Here is a 21,929-nt window from a genome sequence, read left to right on the forward strand (position 1 = left end):
AGCCTGTAAAACGACAGTACTTAAACTGGTTCAACGAAACGAACGCTTTGTAACATTTGTTTGTTAGTCACAAAAGGCATTAACGCTTGCATAGACCTGCTGATTGTACTTTTTGCGTGTTTTTCTTTTGAAACCGCTAAATTGTAAGCTTAATTAGTTTTTTGTCGTTCCCGAGAGCTAAAGCTGTATTGAGAAGTACATTTTTTAATTATATTTTCGAACAGTTTTTTCGGAACTTTTTCAATGAATCGCTGTCCAAGCAAAAAATATCAAGTAAAGTTTGTAACTTTGTGTCGCCTTTTTTCTGTTGTGCGTTACCAAGTTACATCCCTTGTTTTAATTTTATTTCACCTGACGATGTGGTTGATATCATTTGCGTAACTGGGACAGTTCATTAAATGGTTCAAGTAGGGGAAAAAGTTTTTTTCGACGGTGGAAATATTGCGAGCATAACACATTCAAGCGTTGCCTGCCCACCGTGGATAAACACAAACAAATAAGAGCGTTTTGTTCCTTTGGCTTTGCCTTTTCACTTCAGCGTAAACACTTTTCCGCGTTCTACCGTTGGTGACTTCAACCCGCCGTCTGTACACGAACGCGAAGAAGCTTTTGTTCAGGTGTTGTGAAAAGACTGAGTTTCAAATATCAGTTGCGTTGTCAGATTAACCTTAGTTTAACAAGTCACCTCTGGTTGCGATGTAGTTTAGAAACAACAAAGATCCGAAGTTGATAGAATAACAACTGTTTGCAAATCGGAATTTGTTGGTTGTTGATTTAAAATCGTTACATTAAAAACTTATTGATTAACTCGATACCAGAAACAGTTTAATGGAAAAAATGTGTGTAGGTAAAATGGTAAAAAAGGCAGCAAAGTATGTTTTTTATTGTTTACAGCAAATCTATTGCAATTGGTTTTAGTATGGCTTCAACAAACGCAGTCGTGATATTTTTACTGATTTGATTTGGTCTGACGCGTTTAATAGATCTGTCGTACAATGATTTATACTTTTAAGTGAAGTTAAGTTGAGTTGAGTTGAGTTTATTTCGCTTGGTGAATAAAATCAAAGCGACACAATGGCACTAAAACAATAACCAGACCGGAAAAAGCTATTAAAACGTTATGAAGCGCAAAACAGTGGAGGGTACAATTGGTGGATCATGACTGAACGCGCTACAGCTACCCGTGTTAAAAAATTATGTTCATCTTAAACGATCACTGGTCAAACCAACTACGAAGCTCACGTGTGCAGCATACGAGGCAGGCCCCGGTGCTTGTGATTCGACCGGATCGGCTCACCACTGATCCTGTGTAGCTCAGTTGGTAGAGCGCAAGTCCCGGAAAGACTCCCGTTATTGACTCAAATCCCACCGCAGGGTAGATTTTTAGCCTATTTGCCTTCCAATATATCGGAATGTCCGGAGATACGGCTTTTTCGGTATAACACCTACATTATGCCCGCTATAGTGTTGTGACTACATGTTTTAAAAATCTTGTTTATTTCTGCTCGGGGCTTGTCCAACTCGTACAACAAACAAATATGTAATCAAAAATTTCAAACTATGATTGTTTATAAATTCCTGTGGCCAACATTGAAGAATTCTTGGTTACCAATTTTAGATGTTGTTGTGCAGGTTTGTATTACCAATCTAAGGCAGTGTTTAGTGCCGCCCATTTATAAAGCACTGTAACGCCTAAACTTGATCCAAGGTTACCTCAGTTGAAGTGCAGTTCCTTAATAATGCGGAGCAGGCTAAATTGGACAAGTAAATCAGTTTACTTTCATGTATTAAGCGTCAGTTTTTACACCTGTTTTTACCTAATTCCTAAAAAAACGGAATCTTGGCTAAAACTGCTGATTCGGCGCTTCGTTGTTTCGGTACGTTTTGTATGTTTTCAGAGACAAACAGCAAACGTCGTAACAAGACGGAGAAACTGTGATGCACTGGCGACTTCGTCAAAACGACTAAAGCACTTTTTTCCCGTTTGTAGAGGAATCGGTATTTGTTCTGAAGTATCGGACGAGTACCGATACCACGCATAGTATGTAGTATCGGGATTTGGCGCGGATACATTATTGTCGGGCCTTCCAGATTTTTTAACACATGCCTATATACTTACATGATTGGATTATTGAGTAATTGTTTTGCATAATGTAGAATTGCGTTGCGTAATCCCTGAAGCACTCCACGATGGAAAAATCCCCGCACAGGAAACGTACAGGAAACGGCAGAGGTAATGGAACAACATGAGATACGTAAATCATACAGACAACGTTAAACTGTGACATGGCTTTTCTCTCCTTTAGTTATGAGGATGATATCATCCGCGTAACTTGGGTAAACGGCGCTGATGAGGTACGAGAAATATTCCTTCAAGTTTTAATTCCGCTTACAGGGTTAACAAATTGTTTTTGCGACAATGCCAGAATACGTTAAGCTCTTTGTGAGGCAAGCAGCTCGACGGCGGACTTGTAGCGATTGCGTCATAATTTGTGCAAGCTTTGCAGTGGTTGTTTGCAAAATTGGCTCGTTGTACTTGCTAAAATGCTCGAGTTGATAATATTCCCTGTTACAGTTAAATTAGGAGGTTGATCGACTTTGCTATCTGGTGTTTACCCGCTTTATTCGTATGTTTTGTCTTGTGCGGTGAATTAGTCGCTGTTTTGTGTGTGAGAAATGTGCAAGCGCCAACGGCAAGAGCATAGTTGTACAGTTTAATGTCACGTGTTATGAATTTATGTAACGCACCGCTGATGTAATAGCTCATAACAGTTTGAGTCGTACCACAGTTAACTCGTTTGGCTTACTGTTCAATTACTTGCATTGAAGTAATGTGTTGGTTGCTAGTTAAACTTGAATTTATATGTAAACGTTATTAGTATTAATTTCTAACGACTTGTTTTGTTTCTCAAACATTCTATTTGAATAAGAATAAGTTGAATAAGATTTTATTTGAATTAGTAATAAACAAACGAACCAAAGTGCAAGACACGTGTGTGGAGTTTCCAGGACTCCGGTCCTGACAAGCTCAGGAGCTTGGGAGGTTAAGGACAGTGGTATACCTTTCTAATTTGTAGTGACGCGGTCGTAACCTTGAGACTCATCAGCGAACTTTTGTAGTGACTCGGTTTATAGCTTATTCCGAAACAACTTATTTAACACTACAACATCACCACAGCAACCTGCAGGTAAACCAATCACTAAGTTGCACGTTGCACAAAATTATCAGGGCTTGCGTGCTGAAATCGAAAAAGGTGAGAGTTTTTTTTTAACATTCTGGTGTAAACAAATTTTTGGCCACCTCAGCTGATACGACAGAACCGTCGGCCAACCTAAGAAAGTCTGGCCTGTCCGAGACTTGATCATTATGGACGAATTTCCTGTCAACCAGAACACCCGTGCAATCTGTGTCTCTTAACACAGTCACTGTCTGGTTGTTTACCACGCCTTTACGTAATGGCAGATTGGGCCCAATTTTAGGCTGCTCGACTATTATCGAACATGCTGCCGAGCTGGACATCCTCACCGGTGGCAACGCACACGAATGGCAATATTTCGCGATGTGTCCCACTTTGTCACACAGAAAACATTTTCCAGGTACTTTGGCATCAGGTTCACGCTTCGGACAATTCTCAGTCACATGCCCGGCTTGCTTGCAGTCAGCACAAAGCTCGCGTACGTCTTGACGCACATCGTGATCCATCTCTCGGTTGTGTGCTGCCAGCAACTGCTCGGCGATCCCAGTCAAACCATCTAAAGTTTTCGGTGCCTGTTCCATTAGATGAGTTGATAGCTCCTTCGGGCATGACTTGAGGAACTGCTCCTTCACCAAGCGAACTTACATCTTTCCATTCGATGAAAAATCCAGACAACTTTGCCCAAATCCAATTTTGGGCAAAGTTGTCGTACTGCGAAGTGAGAAGGACTTTCTCCTTTTTCCGGCTTTGAATTTCGAAATTTACATCGATATCCTTCTTAGTTCAAATCAAACCTGTTGAGTAGCGCCTGTTTGAGTTGATCATACTCGACTGCATCATCATCAGAAAGCCTTGAGTAGACATCCAATGCTCAACCTGTTAGCAAGGCACTAAGCGCGCTTGCGCATTCGGATCTCTCCCATTCGTAAGCAAAACGCTCAAAACGCTACAGATAACTATCCAGTTCATCTTTGCCATCTACGAACGCAGGCAACTTGGGTGCTTTCGCTTTGCCCGCTGACGCTTCGCGTTGGGCTCCGCCGATTTCTGCCAGTTGCAGCTCCAAACACTTAAACTCCAACTGGTGCGCTCTGTCTTGGACCTCTGCCTCAAAACGTCTTATTTCAGCTTCCGCATCGGCTGCGCGGCGTCGCTCTTCAGCTTCGGTCTCAGCCTGGATTCGCCTAACCTCAGCTTACACAAAAATGCTTGAGTTAGGCCAGTAGAAATGAAAGCCAATGTTTTACAAAACCAGGATCACACTAGAGATGAGCTACCATATTTTTAAACATGCCTAAAAAAATAACAAATTACCATCTGCTAAAATAATAGAAACAGTTGAGAATGACAAGCATATCATGACAATTGACAACCACTTACCATGTATCATTGCTTTTCAAATCCAATGTCCCAAGTCCTTCATTTGATAGTGTGCTAGGCCTTAGTTTGCTTCATGAAGCACTAGAAATGCTTCCCCCACCCTGAACTGTCACTTTTCATTACTCCATTTGTTATCAGAACATGGATGCCTATTAGATACAACAACCTTGGCCCATTTTGTATTTTACAGTTTACAATCGAGGAGAATCTGGTACTGCTGCTGTTTCACTGCTTAAAATGCGTTTGCTTTTGTCATAACAGTTCACATTTAACTGCCAATTTCATGTAAAACTCATTTTACCTGCGATTATTTCCACAGAAAATAGAATATTTTTCAAAAAAAAAAAAATTTATTGCTTCACTACCATTGCCGATAAAATCGGGCTGTGTTATAACATATGTTCTAAAATTATAACACCGCCCCATAAGAAACGGGGATTTTTTCATAACACAAGCGCTTCTAATCGAGCACTTGTTGACGAATCGGGTGCCCAAAACCAAATGTTACTCTAGTTCAAACGAAAGCCGTGACATGGCGTGATGATAGAACCTATCAGATGCATTGTTACGTCATAAGATGTCTAGGTTTCAATGCATTATACAGGTTAATTTGTGGCATACATTATAACAGTGGTTCCCAACATTTTTTGTCGCAACCCAATTACTTCCCAAAATTTGGTTTTGTGGATTCTTGCGACCCATCAACATACATTCTTCCTATTTTGGGTTGATTTTTGTTTGTAAATCAGGAAAGCTTTTCGAAATTTTCTGCGCCAATTTGACAAATCAAACAAATAATATTCGTTTATTTTTAACCAACTTAGAGCTGGCTCAAAGCATTATCAGCCAGACAACGCAACAGTGATCTCACACAAACATTATGGCGTCACAATTAGAATTAACCACTACCACGCCAAATTGTCATGAAATTATTATTGGGCAACAATTTATAACCTTGGGAGTAATAAAAATAACTCTACGAAACGAAGTCAAGGAGTAGATGCTTTTATTGCCACAAAAACAGGCGATCCAACAGAATTGTCAGGCGACCCAACTTTGGGTCGCGACCCATAGGTTGGGAAACACTGCAGTACAACATCGATCAAAAATGTACGCCACAAAAACTATTTGTAAGCCGTAACCGTCCGCTGCCAGTTTGTTAAAAAGTAAATATTTGTCTATTTTTTTCGTTTGTATCCTTTTTGCCACATTTGTAGCGAACAAACACAATTGGCCAAAAACGATTTGTCTTCACTCTTTTTGAAGAAATTTAAACTTTTTACATTATACTGCATGGTTTTAACATTTTAATTTTGTACGTCAAAATAACAATCCTTTACTGTCGATTGCAAACAGTTAACACCTATGGTGATTCGTTGGCATAACACACTGTCAATCCAGGCACTTCGGTTTCAAGTATAGAGGTGTATTATTAGACTCTCACAATAAATAATTACATTCACGTAGTTTAATTGCACACAGCGTAAAAACGACACACATCAGCTGATGTAAACCCATAGCCATGAAAAGCTTGTAGCTTAACTTGGGGGTGCAAAATCTCTGGGCTATTGTCGGCCGCATCACAAGTTCGTTTTTTCACTAACGGAAGTAAAGATTACAGAAGCAAAGAAATAGGATTTATCACATAATCTCCAGTCTACCTCAGCCTAAAATTCCTTTTTAATTTCTTACTTAATCAATAATTTACCTGAACGATTTATAGCAAACAGCAGTTTTAACTGTTTATGACGTTATCATCTATTAAGTTTCGTAGTCGATTGCTTTCCGTCTTACAATGCAGTTATCAACTGTGTCTGTTGCCAAAAATAAGTTACACATTTTTTCTAGAAGTCAATCGATGATTTCAAAATAAGCAATTGTTCTTCTTCAACTAAAAAATTGCTGTTGGCAATTTATGCAGCACCGTCTTACGCAAAAAATCGCGCGTGAACTTTTACTTCGTCCCGTCTTTTTGTTAAATGTTTTTTCGCGCTTTTCCGTAGTCTCGTCTTTAGCCACAAAAACTGGCTGTGAACATTTCCCAGTCCGTATTGTAGTTGGTTTCACTCTGTACAGTATTTTAGATATGGGTAGCCTATGTTGTCAGAAACTTTACCAGTGTAGTCTATATTACTTTTTATTATTGTTTCCCTTCAAAAAAGCCTGATTATATCATTTAAGCCATTTTGAAAAATCGATTAGAAAATTACAACGTTGCGAAAAAAAACCCAAAAAAATATAAATACAAAATGTGAAAACACGATTTCACTGAAAATATAAAGTGGTCATAAGTTTTTTTACAGAACATCATTTTCCCGGCAAATTTAGAAAAAAACGAAGCGGTAGTTGAAATGCAGAGTTTAGTTGAAGTAAAACAGTTGCAGGTTTATTAAACTTACAAAAATGTTGTTTGTCATAGTAATGGGTTCTTAGTGCAAAAAAGAAAATGAAATTCATAGAAATTTGTGGGTACAGACAAAACTTACTGCGTATTAATACACTTTTTTGGTTATCAATTAGTGTTGTTATTAGGTTGAAGCACCTAACAAACACAACCATCTGTACATTTTCAAACCAACAAATTTCCACAAGTAAACTACAACTCTCGATAATTGTCAGAAGCTCGAATATAATCGCATCATCAATTTCTCCATAAACCCCGCAAAAGTCAAAAACACCGATGCTCGGTCCCGAGTACTCGGGTTCTGGCTCGGCTCGGCCCATCGCTAGTTGCTACTTAAAATTAATAAATGACATTCTATCGTTTAACACATTATCATTAATCGTTTATTGTTCATCGTTTAAATGTTTCAAACATTTTTACCAAACAGCAAGCTGGATGTCATAACTTAAAGCAAGATCACCTTTTCCGCTATATTCGCAATCGGGAAACAAAGCGTCAAAACTATCATGGGCGCCGACAGAAAATTTTGCAATAGTGAGGCAGAAAGAGCAATCGCCCCTCTTGCCATTACGTGTCGGCGTCCGTTGCAACCAAACTGACTTGGCAAGTAACAAACGTATATTGGAACTTTGATTAGTGTCGAAACCTCAACTTCGCCACAGAAACCACCTGCGTATGTTAACACCAGTGCAAAACTAATTTATTATTGTTGTTCCGTAAACCATTAACACAAGACATAAACAAAACAAATTGAGGCTTGCATTGATTTAACGATATATTTATGTTTGTTTAGATCAGGGTTCTTCAACGGGGGCGATATTTGGAAGTTGGGGGGCGATTTTACTTCGAAAGGGGGCGATTTCAACATTACTGATTACTTTCGTGATTGTCACGTAGACAGATAGCAAAAGAAGATGCATTTACCTGCACATGTTCGAGTGATAAAGCTTGAAATATCTAATAATCGTTGTGTTTTTCTTACACAAGCAAATTTTTTTTCCACAGGTAACCGAGTTGTTAAAAACATTTTCTAATTTCAAAAGCTAAATTGTTAAGATTTACTTGTGACAAAGTTTTGCTGACTTTTTGTTATGTTTTTTATTTAAGTTTTCCACCAGTGATCGACTCGATTTGAAATGTTTCCGTTCTGTTTCTGTCCCAGTTGCAAGGATCGAATGTAACGACCTTTCATCGAGCAGCATGTTAGCTTTGTTTGCAAAACACTTCACTATTACTCCAAACAAAGTTAATTTACAAGTTTAATCTAAAGTTATTTGGTCGTGTTGTGAACAGCATAAATCTTTTCTGAACTTTGTAAAATTTTTCGCTTATCCAAAGTGCAGCGTCACTAATTTGACGTTTACGTCACATGCCGTGTTGTGATTGTATATTCGATTTGCACAAACCAGGGAAAATAGTAGGAGCGCGTCCCAGGCATGGCAAGTCCCGTTTCAGTGTTAATAAATGCTTCACCACGTTTATAGCGGAAAATACCACAAAATAAGACACGAGAAGGGAATGCAATGGCAATATATGTCATTTTGGAATATTAATCGGCCAAATAATGCGCAAGAGCTAGAATGTTGGCTCGAGTTGTCACGTTTCCTTAAGGACTGTCGTGACCGTCTTCAGCGATATGTTTTGCATCCCCGCGTTTGTATATCCGCTAGGTGTCGTGCATAAGTCAGTTTGTTCGTCAAACAACATTTGCTTTGCAGTTTCCATTGTGAAATATATTGAAGGTGATGTGGTGTTCAGGTTTTTATTTTGCGACTCTTATCAAGTGGAGTTTCTCACTTAATATCAGGGCCGGACTTTACATGCCACTAAACATTTAAGATCTTGGTTCTGTATAGGTTTTTTTCTTCAAAAACGGGATTCATTCGGGTCTGACTTTACACTCTGTGTCTGTATTTTTTCGAATAAATTTAACAAGCTAAGTAGCCAGTTGCTGGACCTGACCTAATGTCAAACAGCCTAAAACGCCTTGTCCAAGACCAATTGTGTGTTGCGTTTGTTGTCTTGATCTTTTATGAGGCTTCAATGTATAGACCTGTCAATCAAGCTTTCTGGCCTAAACGGGCTTTTCAAATACGAATCGGGTTCCGGCTTGTACTTTCGGGTTCAAATTTCAGACCCGTTTACAACTCTGATATACAGTGGACAGCTCATGATTTGAGAGAATACCATTGAAAATGTCGTTGATATACTTGGTTAATGTTTCTGTGATGTTCTCATCTCTTTATGCCCCAATCAGCTTATTACTTTGTCTTCCAGTTAATCCAGCGCTGACTTGTCATTCCTGCAGTTGATTGACACAAGACAAGTGAACATCCGACACGACGCAACATTTTGTACAAATGTCATGAAACAACAGCTTTGTAGGAAAGATGGTTACGGCTTACTTATCACTTATAGCAGCCCTATATTTTTATATTTAAGCTTTATAGCGAAATATCACTGATTGTCGTCAGCTTGACTGTGTAAATTTTCCCGCCCTCGGCTTACGACCAAGGCTCCAGCTTCAGGAGCACACAGAAGTCCAACGGCCATTAAAGTCACAAGCAAATATCGTCGGTTGATTGTTTTAGCACAGGTTTACACCAATATCTCAAAGCTATGAGGTAGAAATAGGTCATCAAATCTGCCGGGTTTAAATACCATTTCAACAGCTTTCCCATTAAACACAAAGCTTTATGTCATACTACTGTATATTTGTTCAATAGAAACGCTTATATTTCGACATAATGATAACTCCTCAGTAACATTCTACTTTAGAGTATGTGTGTTATGTAGAAAGCATATTGTTTTTGTGCAAGTGACTTAAAGACCCTGTTTTACATTACCGTGTTGATTTTTAACAAAGAACATCGAGTCATTTTAAATTTTGGAGGAATATATCTTTAATTTTGTCAAAGAAATATGAATAGTGTTATAGGGATCACATTGCGGTTCTGCAAGAAATCCCAAGGTTTACATTACCATTTTGACTTATACCAATGAATATATAAATTAAGTCATCTTAATTTGCGAAAAAAACTATTATTTGAAAAGTCTTTATTTGTCCCCTAAGGAGAGGCAACTTCAAACAATTAAGAATACACAAACTTTGCGGTCAGGAACGTGTCTTGAATTTTGTTCCTAAAAAACAACTTATCTGTACGTTGGGCTGCTGGAAAACGTTTAGATAATAGATTGTAAATCAGTTCATGGGAAAGTAGCAGCTGTCGTGCAATAATGAAATATGATACATGGTTAAAACAACCGTCTTTTAACTTTTACAGAAGAATGCTGTTTTCGTTACAAACCAAACTTACAAAAGTCTGAGTGGCTTGAACAGATGGTTTTTGTCATTTGCAAAACATACTGACGGTTTGTCGTGCAGATGCCGCAATGGGAACTCTCAGTTTGGATTCATCCAGAGGATGTTGACAATATGGAAACTAACATGAAGGCACTTGTATGGCGAACTTCCTTCTATCGTTTAGTGCAAGAACAGATGTTCCAAGGGCTGCAATAAGTTTATGGGTTAAAATTTTGTTTCGTTTTCAACGGTGTCGGTCGGGCCGGTCCTTTCGAGTCGGGTTCGTGCTGGGAATTTAAACAAAACTGGATTGATACTGGCTTGATTTCACACTCAACCAATCGTGATTTCAACAACTTTTGGCCTAAATCTTATTAAAAAATATAACGCTATAAAATAAATCAAGCAATGAATGTTTGGTTTCAGACTGGGGTTTTAGGGCACCCGGGAAATAAACACATTAATTTTACTCGTATTTGCAACGCATGTTGTATGCTTTTTGTTTATGACATCACAATGGCGACAATCAGCGATATTTCGCAATAAAGCTTAAATAGAAAAACATAGGGCAAGTAAGTGACAAGTAAGCTGCAGACAGTGCACCTTTTTTCGACCTGTATGATATTGTCATTATATGTGGTGATATGACATTAACTATACAGACTAGTTATATTGCAACCAGATAACGGAATAGTTTGTTGGCACTTAATGACTGAAAAGCTCACATTGATTTGAATGCCCTAACCCGGTTACAGTAGCAAAGGAGGCAAACGTTTGTCACCAGCTGCACTAAGATACCTGTCAGGTCTATAGACAGTGTGTACTATCCATAGCTAAACCAAAAGCACAGTTTTAGTAACCGCAGAACTTTATATGTTGTCCAAACAATACGTCTTCATATTCTGTTTTCACGAAACGTATTTGAACATTTTAAGTTAGTATATAACTCTAAACTGATACATGGATTAAGTTGGAAGAACTCGAAGATATACAATGTGATCTTGAACTGAAACATGACGAGGACTTGGATCGAAACATTAGCAAAATCAGAATAGCACAATTGGATAGTTAGACTTTGTCCAAGAGATAGTGTTTACCATTATTACTATAACTGGCTTCAGCAATGGAATATATTTCGCAAGGATGAAACGCATCGTAATGAATTTCTTGTCTTTTTTATTTCAGGCTTAACAATGACTCTTACCCAGCAAACCAGTTTACCCAAGAAATATAACCTTCAATAAAATCGTGCATTATGTTCCCAATCTCGCAGCAATATTAAGTTAGGAAGTTGTATCAGACAGAAGCATCGTTTGTGCACATACGGTCTTTCTGGCACTAGCACATATGTACATATGCCCTCCCTCACACCACACACGCAAGTTTGAGTTGATGTTTCTTCGGACAAACAATTAAAGATTTGTTAATTCAAATTCGTCTTTTCTTAAATATTTTGAAATGAACTTTCCATGTGGTACGCTTAACGATTTTTAAACCCTAGTTTTCTTAATCCCAAGGTGACTTTATAATACCAATGCACGTGGTGTAAAACCGGGGCTTGATAACGATAACATGCTGCCTTCAACTCCAGCACATATGCTTTGCAGTAGAATGTTAATGAGGAGCCCGAACTCATCAACTACAATGTTACTTAATTGTCAACATCCTTTCTAGAAAGGCGAACTAATAGTTTCTATTGTGTGATTAACTTGTGACAAACCCTATGTTTGGTGGAAAAGCTGTTGCAAGGCTATAAAAACCCGCTAGTTTTGACGAGCCATTTATAGCCCTTAGTTTCAGATTTGAATGCAAATCTGTGCTCAAAAATGGATCGACGACTTTGTCTTGTGGTTTTGATGGTAGTTGGACTGATGTGTCTCATTCAAGAAGCTGAAGGCCTTCCTTGGCCCCATGGCCTTCCCCCGTTTGCGGACAGGTAAACACGGCTTTTTTTAAATAATTTGGATCATTTGGAGTAAAACTAAAACATAAAAGCATGGAGTCATTTCACGACTAAAAATGGCGACGTTTTTTCATTCAGTTTTAATTATCTCGTTTTAAACGTGTTTCTTTTTTGTTATAACATTGTTAATGATCCAAGGTACGATTTGGAAGAGCTTGAAGACGTATTAAACGAGCTTGGATTGAAGCATGATAAGGATCTCGGATGGAAACATTAGCGAGACTTTGGATAGCACAATCGACTTCGGCCAATGTAATGTGTTTAACAATAAAACTATAACTTGCTTCAGTAACGAAGTATATTTTGCAAGGGAGAAGCGCCTTGTAACGTGTTTCATTTTTGTTTGTTTTTTAGGCTCAACGATGGTCAGATAACAAAAGTAAATCAACATTACTCGAGAAATAAAACTGTTAATAAAAACACGCAATGCATACGCAGCGTATTTCAATTTGCTAGCAATATAGGAAGCTTTATTAGACAGACGTACCATTTATTGCACAAAACGTATTGCTAACACTATCACATATGCTCTCACACTAAAGGATGTAAGAAATTAAGTACAAATTTAGGTATAAGGGACAAAATTTGTTGGAGATTTTGTAACTGATTCTGGTTTGGGAATGTTTATTTTTAGGCCACTTTAATTTTATACTTTGAAACATCGTTCAAATTTGTGCTTAAACCAGACTTAATTTTAAGTTGTTTCATTAATTGACGGTATCCCCATGGCCAGATTTGCTTTAACGCATTATCTAATACATATGCATGTAAACGTTTTAAAAGGTCTAATTTTTATAAGATTTAATAACCGAAATCTCGTAGTGAAACAAACAAAAATATTGATTATAAGATGTTACAAATTTTTTACATATGTTGCCCAAAAGCTATGTTGCCGCATCAAATATTTAAACAAATACATTTCCATGTCGCGAACGCACTAATTAGGTAAAACATTGTTGCAGTATAAAATTTCATCATCAATTTCATCATTGCAGTCTTAGTTTAAAAAAATCAACAATTTTCGGTTTAATCTGGGCAATGGCAAGTTGGGCTTATGATTTGTCGCTGACAAAACTCAAAACGAAAAGAAATTACGCCTCTGAGAACGAATTAACAGTTTGAGAAACAAACCATGCTCAATTGACATCCTCAGTTTCAACATTTTCCAGAACTTCGTGTTCCTTCTATGGGATATGCACGTGACAGTTTGACATCCAACCTTATGTTTTAAAAGGAGGACGATTATAGAAAGTGACATAAACTTATACAAACCCGCAAGTCTGCTTTGGTGTCCTATAGTTCATTTTGCTTATTACAAATACTACATGTTGTTCAGCACAGTTTAATGATCATTTTTATTTGTTTGTGAGACCAAACGTTTATATACATACATACCTTCTGATCAAAATGAATTACGGCAAGGTGTTTCTTAAATTAAAAGACATGGGGTGTTCTTATTGGTTTAGATGTCACGATGCAAAAACTATATGCTATATGCCTTTTGGTTGGTTTGAATGAAATTAAAATGTAATCAGTCATTTGGTTGTTGCTTTAGAACTATCCTGCCTAAAAAACTAAAACAAGAGTCTTTCAACAGTTTTCGCAATCAAAAAATAAAAACAAACTGCAGGTGTAAAATTGGTATAACGACCTAAACTTGTAACCAAATCTGATATTTGTTTCCAAGTGTCAAAATGTTTAACAAAAATATGAACGTTTCCCAACCGGGCCACTTTGACCCGAATCAAACGTTTTGTTGGAAAAAAACTATTGCAGATGTAGAAATAATCTGAATTGAAACGCATATTGCATGTCATGTAAACAGAATAGTTGAATTATTTCATTTATACTTTTGCTGAAAAAAAGCATGATAGTTGCTTCTTTTCAAACACCCTATCAAGGAAGCTAACGCTGCCTCATTGACACGTGACAAATCGGTAACAAACCTAATGTAGAAAATCTGTCAAACAAAACGGAACTAATGTGCATATACCAACAACTATGTATATTGACAAACAACCGGTATAGCTGTATATCACAAATATTTATGTCTATGTAACAACAATGAACGTCTTGTTTCGAACGTCTATCTTTGTTTGTGGTGCTGCTGGCTGTTGATCTTCTGTGTCATATTTAAGTGGTTGAAGGAAGTCTACGCTATCGACCTTTCAGTAACAAAGAGGCCGCAGTTCTCGCACAAATCTAAAAACACCTTGTAGTAAAGGCGAACATTGGAGAATGTTGATATTGAAGATACTTTCAATAACTAACTGCTTAAGTAGCCTGTACTTGTGTCATGTGTCCACGCGGTGTTTTAACCAATAGCAAGAGTTAGAAAGCTTTGGACTGACAAATACATATAAGCAACATTTTTTGTAAAGAATATGGGTTAAAGTCAAAGACCATAGTTATGATTCCAGGGGCTCGTAAGTGCACAACAATATGCCAGATAAGGCGTCATGTTGCCGATCTTAGTGGGAACAAGCAAAACAATTAATTTTATTTCATTTTTCTCAAATAGACATTACGTAATCAAACAAAACATTCACGCAAAAGTCCAGAAAACGTATGAGCTTAGAAAAAGGGGTCGGTTGCTTCAAAGGGTTGAACAGCACTGACCGATTGATATATCACTTACATGATCCCGGTTTGAACTCGAAATTTTATTTTTCAAAGTCTGATTTAGAATCTAAAGTTGTTGAAATTACGATAGGTCGAGTGTGAAGTCAAGCCAGAATCAAGCCTGATTTGTTTAAATCGCAAGCACAAACCCGACTCGAAAGGATCGGCCCGTAAATACAAGGTTGCACTGACTGCTTACCACACCGAACAGCGCCTCAACTAAAACAAACTTAATAGAATATACAATTGAAAACAATGTTAGAATACGGCAGTGCGACTGCCAAGTGCATTAATTAGGTGAGCCCGAATTTCACCTAGGAATTTTGGAAAAAGGTGAGATGGTCACACCGAACAGCGCCTCAACTAAACAAGTGTAATGAAACATACAAATGAAAACAACGTTAGATTATGACTGATCGATTTGCAAAGTTGCAATACAACATCACGTGTTCGAATCACAATGCGAACGCTCCAAACACCACGAGGCCCAAGCGAGCTGCCTCTCCTCTCACACGGAGCAAGGCAGACCAAAAAGTCACATGATCTTGCTGGCCATTTACAATTGCTCACACGCGACACGTCGACGTTCAAACCATTGATACGAAACAGTAATTGATTAGTTGAAAATCAATTACCGTTAAAAGACGCCCTCGTTCCAGCCTAGAACCATACACTGGGGACTTAGTGACGTCATTCGTAGTGAGTTAGTTCATGACGTCATGTTAGCAGGGACGGAGGTTAAAATTTTTTTTTTTTTTTTTTTTTTTTTTAATTTTTGCTACATATTACAACTATTTAACAACAATTATTAGTCAAGCAAGTAGTAGCATCCAGCGGAGCATATGTTGACGTTTAAAGCCAACATGCAGGAGAATTTTGAACGCGAAAGAAAAAAGCAGGGTACCGACATGACATAAAAATGTTAGCCACCCTCCATTATAAGCCACAAAAACGATAGGGTAAAAGATTTAAACCCGGCTCACAATCAAATAAACACAATTATCTGATTAAAGCAAGCCTCAATTGCTTGTGTTAATAGTTTGCGGAATAGAATTGGCAAGCACTGGTGTAAACATACGCTGGTGGTTTCTGTGGCGAATTTAAGTTTTAACACTAAACAAACATGCGTTTGTTACTTTTCCTTACGAGATCAGTTTGATTTTAATGGGCGTTAACACTTAAGGAAAAGAGGGTCTTTTTGTCACCTTCTGCAAAATTTCTGGCGCCCATGATGGTTTTGTCAATCGCTTTGTTTCCCAAATGCGAGTTATCAAATTTAGATTAATAACTAACATCTGTCCACATTTGAAGCACTCATTCTTGACCAAACGAGCGTTACAAACCAGCGTTAGACAGAAGAAGAAAGATAAAAAAAATACAATATGTCCCTTTCAGGAAAGTGGACCCATAATAAACTTGTTCTTCGATTTATTGTTTTGGTTCATAACCTTTGTATTTTAGTGACGATTATTAGTACAAATGTAAAAATAAAATTGTTTAACATGTTGACGAAAATTAAACATTCCTCATTTTCACAAACTTTTCAGGATATTTGTCAGAGAACATGAGTTTCCACAAAAAATCTGAAAAACAAAGAATTAGTCATAATTCCTGGGTTTGTTTGCAGTGAGAAACTTTCATTGAGTTTACTAAAATGGGGCTGTTTACCACAGTTAAGAGAGCTTTGGTGCAAAAATGGAGAATAAGTTTACCATGACACAAATGTTTTGAAACTGGTTTAGACATATCTTATATGTTTTGGATTATATTAATTTCAATTGATTCCCATAGGTTAAATATTTTAAAACAACAAACCTTGTAAAGCTGCACCGACCAAACACAACCATCTAAACATTTTCAAACCAACAAGCTTCCACAAGTAACAGCAACTCTCCTAAAATGTCAGAAGCTCGGAAATAATCACATTTATGACCAATTTCTCCATGAACCCTGCAAAAGTAAATTTGAAATTAAAATCTTGGTTCCAGTCCTGTAACGATCTTCAATTAAAACAAAGTAAACAAGTGACATGTAAAAGAACAATTGGTAAAATCCTTTGTGATTAGTTTATGAAAGTTTTTGTCACTAACATTAGCATTGTAACAAGTCAAAATTCACCAAATCAAGTTAGTACCCAACTACATCAACTTGTGTTTATAAAATATTAAAAAGCATTGTAAGTTTAGAAAGGTAAACATTTATAACATTACTGTGTTAATCATATTTATTGAAGAAACTAGAAAGGGTGGCTTTTCTATAGCGATTTTGCAACAACCATATACATAAAAAATTGTTTTTTACTTAAATTTGTATCAGAAAATGTTTACCATTGACCTACAATAGTCCCCACTGTGCGGCAGTCATTAGACCGTTTAATGACCTTTTGACAAAGTTTTGTGTAACTTAAACATTACTCAGGTATTGTTTCTCAAGTTTATCTGTCAAAAACAAAAAAGGTATGTTGTGACACAAAAATCGATCAAACTGTTTTGCGATACCTGCAAGTTGACCTTCAGTAACTCCTCGTTATGCAGTAACCAAGCTGACAATGATAGTTTAAAGACAGTTATGTTAATTAATTAATTAACAACAGGAATAACATGTCAGTTATCGAGTTTAATTATGTCAAAGGTGTAGAACCTTCGCTCAAACTAAAAATGTGCATACTAATGTAATAAACATGTAGCGTTGCTGGCAAAAACAGCTCATTTCTAATTACCGAAAATCCCACCTAGTAAAATGTCTGTTTGTTCGTCAAGCAGAGACCTCCTGCTCTGCATTAAACTGCCAGAGTGCCCTTGGGACTTCTGTGCTATAGTATAGCTGTCGGATTTAGTCAACATTTAACACACATTTACATATTTAGGGCTGTAAAGGTAACCGTTTGTCCGATTGAGCTAAAATTGTAAATACCGAACAAGGAACCCACAACAAACAACTGTTTAAAATTCCAGCACAGTAGGGCTTGTATTTTTGGAGTTAAGGGGTAAAACATGGATGAACTTAACTATAGGGTAGAAAATACTGTAGAATACTTTGCAATGCACCAACCAACAAAGCATGTAACTTCTGTATCGTGTCGTTTAGTTAGTAAAGCTGTTTATAAAATTTTACATTTTGAGGGCCTGTGGGTGAACTGCTAGGTCATTCTAAGTCAAACTTCTGGAGGATCAAATTTAACTAACATGTGTGTAAATCATCCTTGACAAAACGCGAACAAACCAGTGTTGGACAGAAAAAAAAAACAGACAAAAGCAATATGTAACCCCTTTAGGAAGGGGACCCATAATAATATATCGTTTTTTTATAAGAATAATCAAAACATACCTGTGTTAAATCATCTGGTTTTTACTCTTCTTGCACATGGAATGTTTTCTCACTTACTTCAATGAAAACTTTTCCCATTTAAATAAAGCCTCACTCAATTCCATTTTGGTGTTTACTGTTGGTGGATCATGTCACTGTATCAAGCAAAATAAATTGGATGAAAAACATTGAAAACTAACAACTTGACATTTTCAAGCATCAAGGAAATATTTTCACCTTTTTTGGTGTAAAGTACAATAAGCTAACTCTATAATGAAAATTATTGCCACACTTAAACACAGTTTTACTTGCGCATTTGCATCGTTATTGTTCACAAACCTCTGTGGTAATATTTACAGTACACTAATACATAGGCATCCATTACAACTTACTTTTAATGTGTTTCTCATAACAAAGCATTGCATAATACATCACAAAATTTCTGTATTAATCGCAGTAGATCGTTTTGCAGCTTCCTTCTTCTGCTGGTTGTAATCACAAATTGTGGCTTCTTCATTTTAGATCAACCTCAACTTGTTTCTTCCCTTTAATAAGAATTAAATAATTTTTTACTATTTTTTTTTCTGGGACCTACGCGAGCGTCTGACACAAACAAACAATAAATATATTTAGTTCCAAAATTTACATTTCATATTCTATTCCATACCAAATTACCAATACTAAGTGAAACATGTAGAATTTTGTAAGTGTTATAAAGTAAATCATGTAATGGAAATGTGACGCAAGATTGAGCTTTGAAAGCAGGTGAAAAAATGAAAAACTTACCTTAATTTGCAACGCAGTACACAATCACCAATATTGCATGCGTTTCGTCTATTACATCACAGTGACTCCGTAATTTATTCATTCAATCATGGGATTTAGTATTGTCTACATTTCATACGATGGTTAAAAAGTTCAGTTATAAATTTCCTGTTGCTTGTACGCAAAAAAATGCTCTAAAGCTAGAAATAACCATTTCTTCATCTGCTTAACATTTAGTGCAACCACACAAAATTTGTTTGCCCCTTTCGCTCACCCGATCCGTCTGGAAGTCCCCGATTAAAATCGGCTGTGTTACGCAGAATAATGCGTTTCTTATCGGGCGGGATTAGAATCTTTAGAACCTGTGTTATAACACAGCCCGATTGCGGACGGTTTTATCGGTAATGGCAGTGGAGCATTAAATTTGTTTTTTATTGGCAAATATTATTTTTGCTGTGATAATAATCGCAGGGAAATTGGGTTTTATATCAAAATGGCAGTTAATTGTAAAACAGCAAGACAAAAACAAATGCATTCTAAGCTGTGAAATGAATATGTTAAACACTAAAATGAGCCAAGAATCAAGATTGAAGTACCTGATTGGCACCTAGGTTCTGGCAATGAAGCAAAGCAAAGAGACCTTTCAGTGAGAAGAATTTCAAGTTATTACCTTTGTATGAAGCAAAGTGAGGACCAGCACACTGTCATATGAGGGCTTGTAGATTGGATTTGAATTGAAATGATTTACAGTAAGTGGCTGCCTTGTTACTGCCTTTCTAAACTCAACTCTTTCTGTATTTCTGGCTGATGTTATTTTGAATTTTAGCACAGTTAAAAACCCCAATATTGAATATTAACTCTGTTTTATAACACTTATACTGCTTATTGGTGACTAAACTCAAGCCTCTTTTGTTTAACCCATAATTGTCAAGTCAAATGAGCATACACTTTATCTTTATTTTTTTATTGCAGTTCACCATCCGGGAAAAATGCTTAAAGCTTGAAAAAATCAACAGAAACATTCCATATCAAAAAAATTGAAGAAACTCTTTCATTGCGGAAGAATTTTGTCGACAAAAACAGCTCTCTCTTAAAGTGTCAGCAAAATCATTGATGCATACGACCTGTTACTTGCCTCACAGGAGAAAATTGTGTGTCGAGATATGCACCACATACTTTAGTTTTACATGAATCAAATCGGAATATGTGTTATTTCTTTTCCACTGTTCTACCTGCCTGCAAGTTTATTTATTAGTTCTTATACCCTTTGCCGAAACGTTTGAACAATAAAGCATGTCGCTTTTAACGTCTATTTGGGCCGTTATTTTCACCATTAAACTTATGAACAGATCCGTATATAGTGTTCTTATACCCAAATTAAGAATTTGTATTCAAACATTTGTAGGCGTTGATATTATTTTACCTCCATGGTGATTATGGTCTCATGTAAATTCTGAGAATGTTTTGCACTCTGATGTAGAATCGGACAGTGAAGTGATTCATCAGACATAAATTGAGAACCTCTAGTTTTGACCAGTAGTCTGCATGATAGCATGTTGTAACAATTGGGTGGTTCAACCTCATCTTTCACATGATATCCGGTTTAATTTTCTTGATAATTCAGCAAATCATTACATTTTCAGCTGTACAATATTGTTTCACCTTTTTGTTTTATTTTAGTCTGTTTACTTAAAGATCCTTGTTTAGTATGTACTATGTACTCGTAAATGCAGGTTTTAACTGACCAATCAACCAATTGCTGTGAATGTAATTATTTATTCTCTTCCCATTTATTTCTGCTTCACATAACTATGGGACTCAACTTGAAAATGTTGAAGTGTGGAAATTGGGTTCATAAGGTGCTTTTTCCATCAATAAAGTGTTGTCCTCACTGTGCATTTGGTGTTTCATCATTTTCATTAGTACAGGCTTTAACGTGTTTGAGACCACTAACGGCTTGAGGTATATGTAAACGGTTTTTACACACCAACTCTAAACAACATTCAGTAAACGCTTGCAAAATATCGTTTAAATCTGATCATAACCTCGTAAATGAGAGACGTGCATCATAAGCGAACGCAGGGCATGACCGCTTTAAAAATGATTTTTGCGCTGTCGAATTATGTAGCCTACAAAAGCTCCAGATGACAAACGGTTTAAGATAAACACAAACGGTTTTCACAGGTCAATTCTAAAATACATCCAGTAAAGGCATACAAAATATCGTTTAAATCTAATCATAACCTCGTAAATGAGAGGCGTGCATCATAAGCGAACGCAGGACATGACCGCTTTAAAAATGATTTTTGCGCTATCGAATTATGTAGCCTATAAAAGCTCCAGATTTTAAACGGTTAAAGATAAACACAAACGGTTTTCACAGGTCAACTCTAAAATACATCCAGTAAAGGCATACAAAATATCGTTTAAATCTGATCATAACCTCGTAAATGAGAGGCGTGCATCATAAGCAAACGCAGGGCATGACCGCTGTAAAATGATTTTTGCGCTGTCTACCCATATAGCATGTACAGGCTCCAGATTTTAAACGGTTTAAAGTTATTATCACATTTAAACGATGTTTTGTATGCGTTTACTAGCAGTATTTTGGAGTTGACCTGTGAAAACCGTTTGTGTTTATCTTAAACCGTTTAAAATCTGGAGCTTGTATAGGCTAGATTGGTCGACTGCCCAAAAATCATTTTTAAAGCGGTCATGCCCTGCGTTCGCTTATGATGCACGCCTCTCATTTACGAGGTTATGATCAGATTAATACGACATTTTGTATGCCTTTACTGGATGTATTTTAGAGTTGACCTGTGAAAACCGTTTGTGTTTATCTTAAACCGTTTAACATCTGGAGCTTGTGTACCATTGGTTGACTGCGCAAAAATCATTTTTAAAGCGGTCACGCCCTGCATTCGCTTATGATGCACGCCTCTCATTTACGAGGTTATGATCAGATTTAAACGATATTTTGTATGCCTT

The 21,929-nt window shown here is 36.9% G+C and overlaps 3 long non-coding RNA genes across 5 annotated transcripts in view; 2 read left to right on the forward strand and 1 right to left on the reverse strand.

Moving 5' to 3' along the window:
• Positions 1 to 19,155, reverse strand: part of LOC145212560 (uncharacterized) — a 29,687-nt gene extending 10,532 nt beyond the window's left edge. The window contains exons 1-6 of one of the 3 annotated variants that reach the window (XR_013856736.1): positions 18,963 to 19,155; positions 18,569 to 18,721; positions 18,198 to 18,331; positions 17,198 to 17,308; positions 16,686 to 16,820; positions 14,734 to 16,453 (exon numbers count right to left, since the gene is read on the reverse strand). This is a non-coding gene — a long non-coding RNA (uncharacterized LOC145212560). Of the gene's footprint in view, positions 1 to 14,733; positions 16,454 to 16,685; positions 16,821 to 17,197; positions 17,309 to 18,197; positions 18,332 to 18,568; positions 18,722 to 18,962 lie in introns of those variants that run through there. The other 2 variants (XR_013856735.1, XR_013856734.1) reach the window with 2 other exon arrangements.
• Positions 11,766 to 12,681, forward strand: LOC145215047 (uncharacterized). The gene is made up of 2 exons (XR_013857191.1): positions 11,766 to 12,221; positions 12,387 to 12,681. It is a non-coding gene; the product is annotated as an uncharacterized LOC145215047 (long non-coding RNA).
• A 198-nt stretch (positions 19,156 to 19,353) lies between the features above and the next one.
• LOC145212562 (uncharacterized) lies at positions 19,354 to 20,837 on the forward strand. Its single transcript, XR_013856738.1, has 2 exons — positions 19,354 to 19,690; positions 19,914 to 20,837. It is a non-coding gene; the product is annotated as an uncharacterized LOC145212562 (long non-coding RNA).
• The last annotated feature ends 1,092 nt before the right edge of the window (positions 20,838 to 21,929 follow it).

Source organism: Phallusia mammillata, chromosome 2 (assembly GCF_965637545.1).
Source record: "Phallusia mammillata chromosome 2, kaPhaMamm4.hap1.1, whole genome shotgun sequence".
NCBI classification, from domain to species: Eukaryota; Metazoa; Chordata; class Ascidiacea; order Phlebobranchia; family Ascidiidae; genus Phallusia; species Phallusia mammillata.